We start from the raw sequence: 14,122 nt of genomic DNA, 5'->3' as shown, positions 1-14,122 counted from the left end.
ACCCTTGGGCTGATGGCAGCAGCAGCGTGGTGAGCCTGCACTGAAATGAGGACAGAATTTGGCTTCTTAAGGCTTGTCACGTGTTAAAGATGCAAAAGGATGTAAAGATGCAAAAAAACAAGGATGAGAGAGAACCAGTGGGTGAAGTGCCCTGATCCAGCAATTCCTGTCTGTCCAGCGTGACAGGGGATTGGGGAGCTGTTTCCAGCTCCAGACCTACAGCATTCCCTGCACACACACATGATTATGGACACTGTATTATGGCCCAGAACAAGAAACAGGTGCTTATTAACATTAGAGAGCCAGAAAATTACCCTCTTTGTGTGTGAGTGTATTGCCTCTGTGCTCTGTGAAATGCGAAGGGTGTCTTTAAAATGGAAGAGAGTGGAAATGGTGCTGTGAGTGATCTTTGATTCCACTATTGAAACCTGTACTGCTGACTTTTAAAAGAGGGTAAAAAAACCCAAAAATTAAGCTGAATTAAATATGCTGGTTAAAGCTCTTCCTATAAAACCATGTGGCAACATCTGAGTCCAGGGGAGTAGGGATGTGAAGAGCATTATGGGAAATCTATTTGGGGAGTTCTGAAGGGAGAGGGAGAGAGGAGAAAGTACAACATGAATGGATGACTTGACTTCAAATCTCTGCACTTTGACATAACTTAGGGAAAATAGGTTGTGACAGTGTATGAGTCATACAGAAACGGCTTGGAAAGGGAGGGGTATGTGAAAATAACTTTGGAATTGGTCAGTGGGGACCTGTACCTACAGAGACGGGCAGTGAGGGAGGGTAGTGGATGGGAATGGAGCACCTAAGTCTCATGGAGCTTGTAGTAAGAATCAGTCTCTTCTTCCAGGTAACAAGTGACAGGACAAGAGGAAATGGGCTCAAGTCATACCAGGAAAAGTTCAGGCTGGACATCAGGAAGAATTTCTTCTTGGAAAGGGTGGTCAGGCATTGGAAGGGGCTGCCCAGGGAGGTGGTAGAGTCCCTATCTCTGGAGATGTTCAAAGAAGGACTGGATGTGGCACTCAGTGCCCTGGCCGGGGTGACAAGGTGGAGGTCAATCACAGGTTGGACTCAATGGTCTGGGAGGGCTTTTCCAACCATAATGATTTTATGATTTTCTGTGCATGGAGCAGATAGGTTCTGTGATGAACCACTGCTTCCCCTTGCTGGTTCATGGGCTCTGGTGGGGCAGGAGGAGGAGGAAGGCTGGGGAAGCCCTTGAAGGTCACTGTGCTCCTGAGCTGCTCGAGGTGATCAGCGTTGCAGAGCAGCACCACGAGCCTTGGCCATTGGAAGAACATGAAAGAGTTTCTGTGCAGATCTATTTATATTGATGGTCTCAAGAACACAGTGAATAAAAAGCCCTGGGAGCCGCTGGGGAGTTCGTTTCAAATGTTGTAGATATGCAGATGGCTCTTTCCTTCCAAAGATAAGGCCCAGGGAGGGAGGACGGCACAGGCGGATGGACGTGCTCCGGTGCACGGCCCCTCCGGTGCCGGGACACGGGGCAGAAGAGCTCATTTGGTGGATCAGCACCCTGGGTTGGGCTGTTCCATCCCCAGGCTGTGCTTGCAGAGAGCTGAGTGCTCCCACGGGAGCAGGTTTGTACAGGAATGTCATCCAAACCAGGCTTTGACTAACTGATGGTCCTGGTGCATGGAGGCACTGGGTGCTGAGGCCAGGCCAAGTTTAGGATGTGGCTGTGTGAGCCACCTTGGAAAACATCTGAGGTTATAGATGTGAGGTCCCTTATAACACAGGGCTCACACGACAGGCTGCTTACAGGGAAAACTGGGCTGCTGCAGCACCCAATGCATCCCAAAATCCCTGCCTTGGAAAGCAATCTCAAAACCTATCTGTCTTGACAGGGCTTCTTAATAGCTTACTAATAATGCCTGAAGATTTGCTGGAACTCTACCATAGCCTTGCTGTAGAATCACAGAATCATGAAATGGTTTGGGTTGGAAGGGACCTTAAAACTCATCCAGTTCCATCCCCTGCCATGGGCCTGAACACCTTCCACTAGAGCAGGTTGCTCCAAACCCAGTCCAGCCTGGCCTTCGTAGGTTCGCAGTGTTCTGCTCTGCTTTCCTCCAAGCTGAGATCCCCTCAGTTTTCCATGATGAACTAAATCCCCCCAAACTGGGCACCTCAGAAGGTGTATTCCAAGCGAGCTGTTGGAGGGAGGCAGCTGGAGTGGGCAGGGAGGGATCTCCTTGGCTCCTGACAAAGATGCAGCGTTCAGGGATGCTTTGTGTTGGGGTCAAACCTGTGGGTTCATTATCATCTGCAGCCATTTCATCATCAGGAACATGGGAACTGCTTGGATTCCTAAGGATTAAGGTTATTGTGTGAATTCCACAAGCAAAAATTCCAGCTCCATAAACATATAGTTTGCTATGACATGGGGTTTCTGCCTCTTGGGATGGGGAAGGAGTCATGTAATCCAAACCTACAGCACTGGATTAAATTCTCATGTGCAGGGTATTAAATCTCAGGTCTTGCTCTCATTTTTGGAGGGGAGGGGGATTTCTGGAACAGACCATCCCATCATTGCTGAGCTGAAGAAGGTTTTTAATATAAAATAAAATAGGAGTCAGAGTGCTCAGTGCACACCTGGGCATCACCAGAGAATGTTTGTTTGTCCTGACAGCTCTGGGTGTTTCAGAGCATTTGTGAGAGGAAGAAGGATGTCATGCCAGGGGAAGTTCAGCTTGGACATCAGGAGGAATTTCTTCCTGGAAAGGCTGGTCAGCCATTGGAAGGGGCTGCCCAGGGTAGTGATGGAGTCCCCGTCCCTGGAGGTGTTCAAGGAATGACTGGACATGGCACTCAGTGCTCTGGGCTGGGTGACAAGGTGTGGATCGGGCACAGGTTGGACTCGATGGCCTTGGAGGGCTTTTCCAACCTCAATGATTCTGTGAAAGCAAAAACAAATGGAATCCAAGAGCTTTGCTGGTGAAATATTGCGATGGTCAGTTTTACTGTTGGGAGAATGTGTAGGTGCAGCCAAGCACATGAAGAATCCTTGGGCTAAACAGGGAACAAAATGAAGCACAAGGCTGGGTTTTATAAGTCCAGCAGTGCCAATGTGCTCCAGTGGCCAGGCAGTGCCAGGGTCTCCTCCCGGCCTGTCCTTCCTCCTGCTCCCCCAGGCTCCGCTTACACCGTGTTAATAATTACTAGAATGTACTTTCAGGCAGGTTATTTGTTTTCCCTCCTCATGATGTGCAAGAGCGGATAATGAAATTAATTTGCACACTTGGTGAGTTTGCAAAGCCGGCTTCAGCCACGTTGCCACGATACCGCGGCAGTGCCAGCGGCTCCCGGGGCCGGTGTTTGCACAACCAGGGCAGCCGGCTGCTGTTGTGGGCAAACAGAGCTCAGGGGGAGATGGGGTGTACCCAGCCAGGAGAAATGCTCTCTGCAGAGCCAGCACTGAGCGTGCGGGCTGTGAAACCCCTTCCAGGCTGTGAAACCCTTTCCCAGGCATCAAACCCCTTTCCACTGTGGAGCGTTAAACGCTGCCAGTGCCAATCAGGTCAATGCCAAAGAAAGAAATTCCAGGGTTGCTTCTGCAGGTTGTGGAGCTCATGGTGGGATCACCTGGGCAACCCAGGAGCCCACTGGTGAATTCAGGTGTTGTGTTGACCCTTGTCTTTAAGTCCTAAGCCCCGTGTCCACCAGCTCAAGGTGTGTGGTACATGAATCTCAATGTTTTCCAGGAGCACCAGGTGCTGCTCCTTGGAGATGGCAAGGCTCTGCTGGGCTGATTTCAGTCAGGGGGTGGCTGGTAAGGCTGCTCAGTCCATGGGAGGCTCTGGAGAGGTGGCCAGGCTTCACCATGCAGAGGATTGGAACCTCAGCTCTTGACGTTTTCTGTCTCCCTCACCATTGTGCTTGGCCAGGAGATAAAATCATTTTGAGACAAGACCTGGTTGAGCTGTTTTCTGTGCCCTAATTCACCACACAGGTAAAGGACCAAGCCAGGAGTATGAAGCTCTGCTGAAGCCCAGCACTCCTGTCCTGCTCCTGAGGCCCCTGAGGCTGAACCCTCCACTGGCACCCACTGGGCATCCACCCTCTGACACAGTGGGAGTGGTCTTGGTGTGGCCCCGTGCCGGGCTGGGTTCCAACAGGGTTCCACCCTGGTTTGTGAGGAGGTTTAGTCCTTGGATCACAGACAGAAGCTGGCTGTGCTCACCTCTTGAGACTGTGATTCCTGGGAGGACCGGCAGTGTCCCCTTTGCCTGCTGTGATCCTGATGGGAACGCGTGTGCAGTGTGCCAGGTGTCAGCCACGTCAGCCTGGCGCAGACCTGGGGGACCAGGTATAAATAGTGCCATTCCACTTGTTCTGTTCCTACCTGTATCGTCATGATCTCTGCTCCAAGGCTTGGCTCCATGGATGTGTTATTTTGTTCTGGCTGCAGCCTGGCTTTGGGCTGCTCTTGGGGCAGAGGCTGCCTGTCAGTTCCAGCTTCTGTTTCCCTCCCAGGGTCACCAAGCCTGACCTTGATCCCTCCTTTCTCCGAATTCTGCTACTGAATGCTACTTTGTCACACCAGGTCCTCAACCTGGGGAGCCAGGCAGATCCAGGACACAGCTGGGAGACAGACCTGGCTTTTTAAGGAAGACAAGGAGGTGACAGAGGTTTTTACCACCCTCCCCCTTGCCACACTTATATATTGTCTGAGTGTTGCCTTTTGGAAGGTGCTGGGGCTCCTTGGCGAGCCCTGGTGGAGCTGTGCTGTGGTGCCAGGGACATCCAAAGAGCTACACGCTTCCCACCATGTGTCTGGTCAGCTGCTCCAGGTATTCATAGAATTATGGAGTCATGGAATGGTTTGGGTTGGAAAGGACCTTAAAGCTCATCCAGTTCTGCTCCCTGCCATGGGCAGGGACACCTTCCACTATCCCAGGTTGCTCCAAGCCCCGTCCAACCTGGCCTTGAACACTTCCAGGAATAGAGAATCCACAATGTTGTTGGGTATTCTCAGTTTGACTCGGTTTTCAGCCAGTGTTGAGGCAGCAGCTTTATCACAAATTGTCCCAGAGGCCACATGTCCCTTCATTGGGCTCAAAGTCAGGAGGGGCTCTCAGGTTTTTTTGAGGGGGGACACATGTCCTTACAGAAGAATCCATTGAAACAGGTCCATTCTTACAGCTTGCCATCACTCCTGCTCAGATGGTACCTTCAATAAGAGCTTTGTAGAGGAGATTGAGTTCTCCCTATGCAGGAGCCTACCTGTTTTGGTAAATGCATTCCTATGTTTTCACATACAATAGATCTCCAAAAGCTGTGTAATTTGGGAGCTGGAGCTGGAAGAAGGAGAGCGTCAGGTTTGTGGAGAATTCACCTTGGTTCGATGCTTTGCAAACCAGCAGTGGGGTTGTGCCGTGCCCAAACCTTCTCTGCCAGCCCCTGGACCGGGATGGCCCCTTCCCTTGCTTCTGACGTGTGTCCGGCCGGGGTCCTGGCAGTGAGCTGAGCCAGGTGGGAGCATCCTGGCATCACCATGGCCGTGGGCAGGGACCTGCCGGCACCTGCCACAGCAGAGCCACCGCTTGTTGAACCGAGAACAGGAAAACCAGACGGGGAGTTTGGCTTCTGGAACGAGATGAGCAGAAGTGACGAAGATAACACAGGCAAGGTGCTTCTCCCCTGGCAGTGGAGGGCATGTGGTTTGCTTGGAGAAGCTCGGGATTTGTGTGTTTTCCACCTTGGCTGCAGCACACGGAGCTCTGTGAAAGCCACAGTGAGTGTTTCCTGTCACACAGCGCATTGAGCAGCAGCGTGGCAGCGAGCTGGCGTCAGCAGCACAGCTCCAGCCGGGGCTCAGCTCCCAGCTCGGGCTGAAGTAATGGGGAAATCTGCTGGTGGTATCAGTGTGTCGGGAGCTGCCATGGCTTTTTCAGTGGTACAGAAAGCATGGTGACAGTTCTGCTGGTGGGGAGGGAGCAGCAGCAACTGAGAAGGAAAGGACCCAGCTCTGAGTGTGGCACCTCATGCATGGCTGCCCAGAACTGTGCATGACTGACCCACCGTGTGCCCGCTCTCCTGCCCTCCCCTTCCTTCCCTCTTGCATGGAGCTGTGAATCCAGCAGAAGCCTTTCCCCCCTCCGTAGCCTGGTGCTTGCCCGGCTTTGGCATCATGCTGTGCTGCTCCATGGTGCCTGGTGTGTTAAGGAGAAAGGCTTCCCTGCTGAATGCTGCCCTGGCACAAAGCTGGAACTTCACATGGCCCAGGCTTTTTTCCCCCCTTCCCCAAGTTCCTTCCATGCTTACAGAATTCCAGTTTACTATAAGCTATAAATCCATCTTTTCATAGAATCCCAGGATGGGATTTAAGGGACCTCAAAGTTCATCTCATTCCATCCCCTGCCACAGGCAGGGACACCTTCCACTATCCCAGGTTACTCCAAGCCCCGTCCAGCCTGGCCTTATGTCCATCTCTGTTCAGTTCTTGCCCTGTCATTTAAAAGCTGCCAGTAACATGGCAAACAAATCTGAGTGTTACTGCAAAGTGTTTTGTACACTTTATAAAACATTGGTCTGGAACCCGCTGGCCTCGATGGGAGAGGGAAAAGAGGAAAGCAAAGCTCCTGGGTTTGCAGACCCCAAATTAGAGGAAATCAGTGAAGTTCTGTGCTGAATTTTCCCTGAAGCCTGATTCCTTCAGGGCCCCTGTGTGAAATTCGTTCTGTCTGGTCCTTGCTCCTGAATCCACCAAAATATTCCTGAGGTTCCCACGCTGGGAGGAAGCACAAAGATGCTGAGATGGAGAGAGGGATCCGGGGAAGAATTGTGCAAGAACAGGGAGGACGAGGAATGTTTTGCTGCCATTACCACGGATTTTGCTGCTTGCAGCTGGGAGATGTTACTTGTCCACGTTGCGACATCGTGGACTGAAACCAAATTTAAACACAGATATCCCAAAGCATTTGTCCAAATTCCCCGAGGCTCAAGCAGGGATTTCACTGGGGTGTAGCTGGAGTTGCAGAGTCCTCAGGCTGGTCATAGCAGGACTTTCATTGAGGGTCTCCTCAACTTGAAGGACCCTGTTCCAGTGGCCGTGGCACCTTTTGCAAAATATTTTTGATTTCTTTCTTGTGTAATCAGTGTGCTTGGTCTTGATCTCTTCTCAGGTTTAAGGGCATGTTTGAGTCATGTGGTTTATTTGTAGTTAAAGCTGGTTTTTGTCCTAGACTTTGACATAGTGAAGCATGTGATGGTGAAAATTGGGGAGGACTGGAGTGAGTCTCAGTTGGGGTTTACTGCAAGGTGTGTGTCCATTATATGCGTGTGTGTCTGTGCGTGTGTGGGCATGTACACGTGTATGTACAGATATGGACACAGAGAATATGGAATATTTATGGAATTAAAGCAGCCTGGACTCCCAGGACCTTGTCTCTGTTCAGCTGTGTCACATCAGTGCCAGTTCTGAGTGCCTGAGAGTGAACAGGGCACAGAGTTATTGGTGATGAGGCCATATAACGACGATGCCTGTGCTCATTTAAATGGCCAAAAATGAACCCAAATGCATCTTCGTCCTGCCACCTTCCCAAGCCTTCCTGTTGTGCAGCCAAGCAGCAGATGGGGCTCTTAGGAGCCAGCATGAGCTTTCTGTAGGAATGGTGTTTGTCCTGCAGCTTCCACTTGGGACAGGGCATTAGTGCCAGGAGTGGGAAGGTGGAATATGTGCAGGTGGGAGCATGGAGGAGGGAGCAGTGTGGCAGCAGACCCTGCCAGCCCCGGGTCCCCAGTGCCACCGGCACCAACAACCACTGGTGCTTCATCTGTCACCCTTCAGTCCATGTGATTCAGCATCAAACCAAGGTCAGGAATTGTCTGTGCTAACTTGTTTCTCTGTCTTGAAAATCAGATCCAGCCCATTTTTGGGGCTGGTACTCTTGAACCCCGTAAGCTGCACTTCAGCGGAGCAATCCACAGCCCCAGCTCTGTGCTGGGCACGGGGGGCAGAGCCCAGCGCCCCAAACTGTCCTGGGAACGCAGTGGGTTCTGCAGATTTGTGTTTAAATTTTGCCAGGATAAAGCAGCCCAAGGGAATCCCTGTCTTTCTCCACTGGTGGGACTTTCAAGATCCTGCTCACATCCCTGTGAGCTGCGGGTGAAGGCTTCGCCATCCCCAAACTTCTCAGCTCATCAGGGTTGTGTTTCTTCCCTGTTTTCTGTGTGCAGGGTAGTTTGGGCTGTGTTTTTCCTCCCGTGTGCAGCAGCAGTGGAAATATCTGTGTGAAGTTGATCATGGTTTTAAAGGAGGTTGTTGTGCAGGAACTCTGGCAGCGACTGTTGGCAGACACAGCTCTTCCCTGGCTGATGCCTGATAGATTTCTGTGCAAAGCAGAGATGGGCCAAGCGCAGAGTCCTCCTTCTCCAGCAGGTTTTGGTCCAAGCTGGTGATTTGGAGCCATCCTGGAGAGGACAGTGTGATAATCACTCTCCCACCCTGGATAACAGTGGAGTGGTGGGACCCTACACTGGTCCAGCCTTCCTGTAGCACTGTGGCTGCTCCAGAGGTTTCCTCATCGCAGCTGATCCCGCAACCAGAGCACAGCTCGGAGCACTGACTCAAACTACAGTTTTGTAACCTTGGCCAGGAACCAGATCATCCATCGGCAGCATCCAGAAGTGGAGCAATACCAGAGGCAGCTGCGTACAGATAATTGAGGGAAGGGTTTGTGGGAAAAACTGCTCCCGGAGAAACCGCACAGGCGGAGTGGCTGCTCATGGGTGCAAGGCACTGTCAGGGCTCGCTCCTAGTTCGGACTTTGTGTCTCCCAAGAACGGTCCCAGCTGGAGGATTCTGAGTCACAGTGTGGTTGGACAGAAATGTCCGAATATAATCCTGTTAAATAGCAACACTTGCTGTAATAAAAGTATGTGGAGCTGTCAGAATTTGGCACTGTTGACCTCCTGCTGGGGCAGGAGAAGACACTGGCAGGTCACAGGTATGAGGTTGTGGTTGGAATTCAACCCTTGGCAAGGATGGGTTTGTGTAGTGGGTCATTGCCGGAGAACTGTGGAGGAGCCGGACGTTTGTGGAGCCCAGTGAGGTCATGGGCATCATCCTGACCATGGCCCTTGGAGACGTGGGTGCAAATCCATGTGCAGGCCAAGCTGCTCTGCTGTGTTGTTTTCTACAGGTCCTGAGGAACACCAGGAAGGGACATCTGTTCCACAGATGATTGAAATACTAAGAGCTGCCATAATTCAGTAGTATTATTTAATTCAGTTTAATTTAGGTAACTTAGGCTGCAGGATTGTTGTTTTTTATTACAGTGAGGGTGGAGGCCCTGGCTGCCTTGTCCCTGGAAGTGTTCAAGGCTGGGTTGGACAGTGCTTGGAGCAACCTTGTCTAGTGGAATGTGTCCCTGCCCATGGCAGGGGATTGGAATTAGATGGTCTTTAAGGTTCCTTTCATCCCAGTCTGGGATTCCATGATTCCAACATAGTAAGTTTACTTGGCTGGCGTGTATTTGAGAGGGCAGCAAGCCTTGCCCAAGCCAGCTGTGAGTCGTTGCAGGATATCAGGAGGTCAGGAAACACTAGGAAGAAAGGCAGAATAAATATTTGGGAAAGGTGGAAGGAAGGACAGTTACTGGGGACCAGGTAGTGATGTTGAGAACAGGAGAGGAGAAGCTGTGCAAAGAGGTGAGTGAAGATGTTTCATATCTAAGAACTCCTGATAATGGGGGACATCCCCCTTCGAAAGCCAGGAACAAGCAGATAACAGGTTCCCCATGGTAAGGAAAGATGTGGAGTTGAAGGTGAGGACACAACGGAGCTGCGAGACCAGGAGAGCATTCTTTCCCATGGAAAACACAGGGCTCTCTCCATTGCCCTTTTTTGGGTCCTAAGAATTATTAGCACCTTGCACTGCACTATCTCATTTAATAGCTAATCTCTGTGATTACCCATTGTCAGGTGCTGAGGAAACCACCTGTGTTTGCTGTGCAGGCTTGCAGGGCTCCTGCTGCTCCTGGCCCTGTGTACTCACCATGGAAAACCATGGACTTTACTCCTCCAGAGTGGGGCTGGAGCACAAAGAACAATTGTTCCTTGTTCCCCAAACTGCACGTCCCGCTGGTGCTCACAGGCAGTTTCAGGGACTAATCGTGGGTCGTGTTGGCCAAACAGGTGAAGGATAAACTGGTGGAGAGCAGGTGCTGGGAGTGTGTTGGTGGAACAGCCTGAAGGTGTTCCTGCCCATGACAGAGGGTGGAACAAGATGAGCTTTAAGGTCCCTTCCCACCCAGACAGTTCTGAGATTCTATGGTTCTGCATGTTGAAAGACCTCAACTCTTGGTTTTCTCCCCTTGCTTTCCAGTGCTGGGGGTGTATGTCAAATTCTGGGTGTGAGATTATTTTAAGGCAATTTTCAAAGATTTAAGACACCTGTTTTTCTGGGACAGAGTCCTTAATAGGAGCCTGAGGTATTAAAATTTTCATTTTTCACAAGGTTTGTTCCTATTCCAACCTTTTCAGACCAAACAAATGTGTTGAATCTGTGCAAATAGTGTCTGGGGCTCTAATTGCACTGGGGGGTTTGCATGGGCAGGAGCCTTCAGCCAACTCCCTCCTTATTTTCTGGCATTGAGGGAAGGCCCCACGATCTTTTTTACTCCAGGCTGGCAGGGTCCGGGCAGGCTCCGATGCACAGATCGTGTGCATGAGCTCATTTGTTGTGGCTTCAGCTTGAATGCAGGAGTTTGGCTGCTCTGCAGGAGGGCAGGGATGGAGGGCTGGGACCAACAAAGCTGTGGAAAGCTGCCATTCCCCTTTGGAGATACATCTGAAAGTGTTCTTTATTCCTCCCTGTGAGGGTGGTGCGGCCCTGGCACAGGTTGCCCAGAGAAGCTGTGGCTGCCCCATCCCTGGAAGTGTCCAAGGCCAGGTTGAATGGGACTTGGAGCAACCTGGGATAGTGGAAGGTGTTTCTGCCCACAGCTGGGGGTGGAACTGGATAAACTTTGAGGTTTGTTCCAGCCAAACCATTCCACGATCCTATTCTGTGATTCTTTTGAGGTCCTCAGTGGTGTTTGCATTTCCCTTGTCACGTTTCCCTTGTGTTGCTTGCTGGGCCCATGAGCAAGGAGGGATAGGGATGGGGGAATTTAAATGTACATGGGATCCATTGGGTTTGTTAACGAGAAATCTCCTCTCCTGTTGGGCATGGTGTTGGTGTTGTCTGGCTGGGGCTGGAGTGGGCTCTGTCAGTGTTCCTCTGTGCCTGTCCCAGTTTGCTGCCACCTTCACTGGGAGCCTGGTCCTGGCAAACAGGGGCAGCTGGTCCCATACTGCCTCCCAGATGTCCTGAGCTTGAAGCCAGCAGTGCTCTCCTCCTCCAGGGGACAGATGAACCCCTCCCTCCCTTCCCTCCCTTTTGGGATCACTGCTGTTTGAGGTCCTCCACAGAAGTGTTTGGTCTCAGTGTGTGGCTTTGGCTTGGTGTACCCTGGGCAAAATAAAACCCATTTTCAACTGGTTCCTCAGCCCAGCAAGGGGAGAGGATCGTGGGTGGGTGGGCATGGCCAGGGCTGGCTCTGCAGAGCTCTGCTGTTCTCAGCTGACCTCGCTCTGTATGGCTCCAGCCCCACTCCTGGTCATGCTCCCAATGGTCCTGTTTCTCCATCATCTGGGAAGGTTCTAGGGGATGCTGTGGGGGCTGTGACCTCCATCTGCCAGCCCCCGGCAGTGTCCAGGAGCGCCCTAGGTCTGGGGCAGGGGGAACTGGACTGGATGTCATCTCTGCTTTTCCAGCTTTCTCCCAGCTGGCCAAGTCCCATGTGCCATACTCTGTGGGCCGGGACCACCATGGCCTTCCATGCTGGAACCAGCCATCCTGAAACAGCAGGAGCTGCCATGCCCAGGCTGGTCCATCCCAGAGCAGGCTCCCCCTCTCCATTCACCGCTTTCCCAGGGGATTGTGTGGGATCCAAGCTTTCCAGCAGTGGGGACTGCTGTGGCCATGCCGGGGCCTGGTGAGCACCAGGCCGGCTGTGCAGCCAGGGCTGGACACTTTGTTTTCCAGGAGAAGTACAAGGGATTATATTCCCTTGAGCTCTCCCACTTCTTATTGTGTGGCGACATGGAATCAGCTCCTTGGAGGAGCTTAGTTAATTGTTTATGAACTAGGAAGGGTGCTGGTTATCTCTGGTAGGGAGGTGAGCTGGAGAAGGAGGTCGTGGAAGAGGGGTGGCTCTTCCAGCTCCTGAATTAGGAGAAGTTGAAGCCAAATTGTCATTCTGCAGCCCTAGATTTGTGACTCTGTGCTGCGCCTGGGGGTGGCTCTTCCAGCTGGGAACGTGTACCTCCCCTCCGACTCTGATAAAACGTGCTTCAAAATGAAACGAACTTATTAAACGTGCTTAAAAATGAAAGGAAGGCTGCAGCGTTGTCGGCAATTGTTGTGCAAATGTGATACTCCCTGCAAGCTGTGGAACAGGCCAGGGCTGTGTTTACCCGGAGAGGCAGTGGCTTTCCAAGTGTAATGAGTCAGCTCTGCGAACAGAAGGGGCGCAGAATTAATCTGGCATCCGTCTGGCCTTTTCTCAGTTAAACAGGTTTTAGAAGCTCCACGTGAATAGGTACCTACCCCTGGTACAAACAGCCACAAAGACTTGGGAGTGGGCACAGGTTTTTTGAGAATAAATTGGCAGCATGCAGGTCATGGAGCTGTTTGAGCGAGGCACTGGTGGCAATGTGGGGTTGATTTTTGGCTGCAGGTGGGAGCAGAGCGTGTCCCAGTCCCAGCCTGCTCACTGTCAGCAGAGCTGAAGCTGCTTGGGTATAATATCCGTTGGAAAGTGTAAATAAATTTCCGTTGCCCAGCACTTCATCTGAATTTCCACCTCTTAGGTTTGCAGTGAATATTGAAGGGAATATTGTCCTCTGCTCCTGCCTTCTCCCAGGCACACACTCCTTTCTCCTTTACCTGCACCTTAATGAGGCCCAGTAGGTGAAACTGAGGGGAAGTAATTCTCTAATTTTACCAGCTGGCTAATGATGCCCGACAGAGTGAGGTTCTTGAGGCTGGGAATGGCTGGATCTGCTCCTGGAGCCTGGGGGTGGTGGTGTGGGGGAGCTCCGGGGCCAGCGCCCCTTGCCTTGGCCAAGGGTTTGGTGAACTCCAGCCCCTCCATGCTGACAATCCAGGAATGGCTGAGCTGCCTTTTTAAGGTGCTGTTTGCATTGGCCCTGGTGTGCTGAACCCTGGTGCTGTCTCTGAGGAGTGAAGAGCAGAAATGTGGAGACACAAATCTCTGCAGGCATTCCCTCACTCAGACAGGTTTTCTTTTTCCTTAATTCTTTATGGGCACGCTGGGTTATTTACACTGAATTTTCTGCACTTCCCCCCTTCTTGCTGCCCAACTGTGGCAAGGAGGAGAGTGGATCAGCCTGCTCCTGTCTTGGCCAGTTCAGATCCTTTTCCTGCTCTCCCAGCTAGAAGGAAAGGGCTGTGGACTGCTGGTTGGGAGTCCCAAAGCTCAGCACCACAGCTGTCCCCACATTGAGCAGGGGGACACAGGGAGGTCTCTGTCCCCAAAGCTTTGTTCCTAAACATGGATAACCACCTTCCCATAGTCCAGGCAGAGGATCTGGGGCTGAGAATTAGCCACCTTGGGAAGCACAGTCACCTAGTGCTGGGGCTGTCTGTGCCTAGTGCTTTGGTGTGGGAATTTGTGCTGCTGCTGGGCTGCGATGAGGCCTCTGAACCACCTTTTTTTTAAAAAAACCCCACAAACCAACCCAAAGGGCCCCAAAGCCTCTGAAGCATAAATAAAACATTTAAATTTGAAAGGGATTTCCAGGGAACTTCTGAAATACAAGGCTGATGAAAGCACCACTCTTGAGTTCCTTCAGCCTGTAACCCCTGTCCTGCCCTGCTGCAGGTGTGGGATCCAGCACCTGGCAAGGTGGTGCCAGGCTCTCCCAGGACATGGTTCAAGCTGCTTCAGCCAGAGCTGGCAGGAGGCTTTGGGTTCTGTCCTGTCCCGTCCTCTCTCCTTTCTCCTTTCTCCTCTCTCTTCTCTCCTCTCCTCTCTTCTTTGCTTTTTCTCTCTCCCTGCCCCCAGAATTCCCATCTCGT

At 51.7% G+C, this 14,122-nt stretch overlaps 1 protein-coding gene across 2 annotated transcripts in view; it reads left to right on the top strand.

The window, feature by feature from the left end:
* Positions 1-14,122, top strand: part of ANKRD11 (ankyrin repeat domain containing 11) — a 135,195-nt gene that overhangs the window by 86,065 nt on the left and 35,008 nt on the right. Inside the window, exon 1 of one of the 2 annotated variants that reach the window (XM_051805930.1) lies at positions 5,643-5,662. The exons of the other annotated variant lie outside the window; for it this stretch is intronic. The gene's annotated coding sequence lies outside the window, so the exon portion shown is untranslated. Of the gene's footprint in view, positions 1-5,642; positions 5,663-14,122 lie in introns of those variants that run through there. 2 annotated transcript variants of the gene reach the window in all.

The sequence above is a fragment of the Manacus candei genome, unplaced genomic scaffold (genome assembly GCF_025592945.1).
Source record: "Manacus candei isolate 608988 ecotype Guabito, Panama unplaced genomic scaffold, ASM2559294v1 h1tg000065l, whole genome shotgun sequence".
Lineage (NCBI taxonomy): Eukaryota > Metazoa > Chordata > Aves > Passeriformes > Pipridae > Manacus > Manacus candei.
This window is presented reverse-complemented; position numbering and strand designations above follow the sequence as displayed.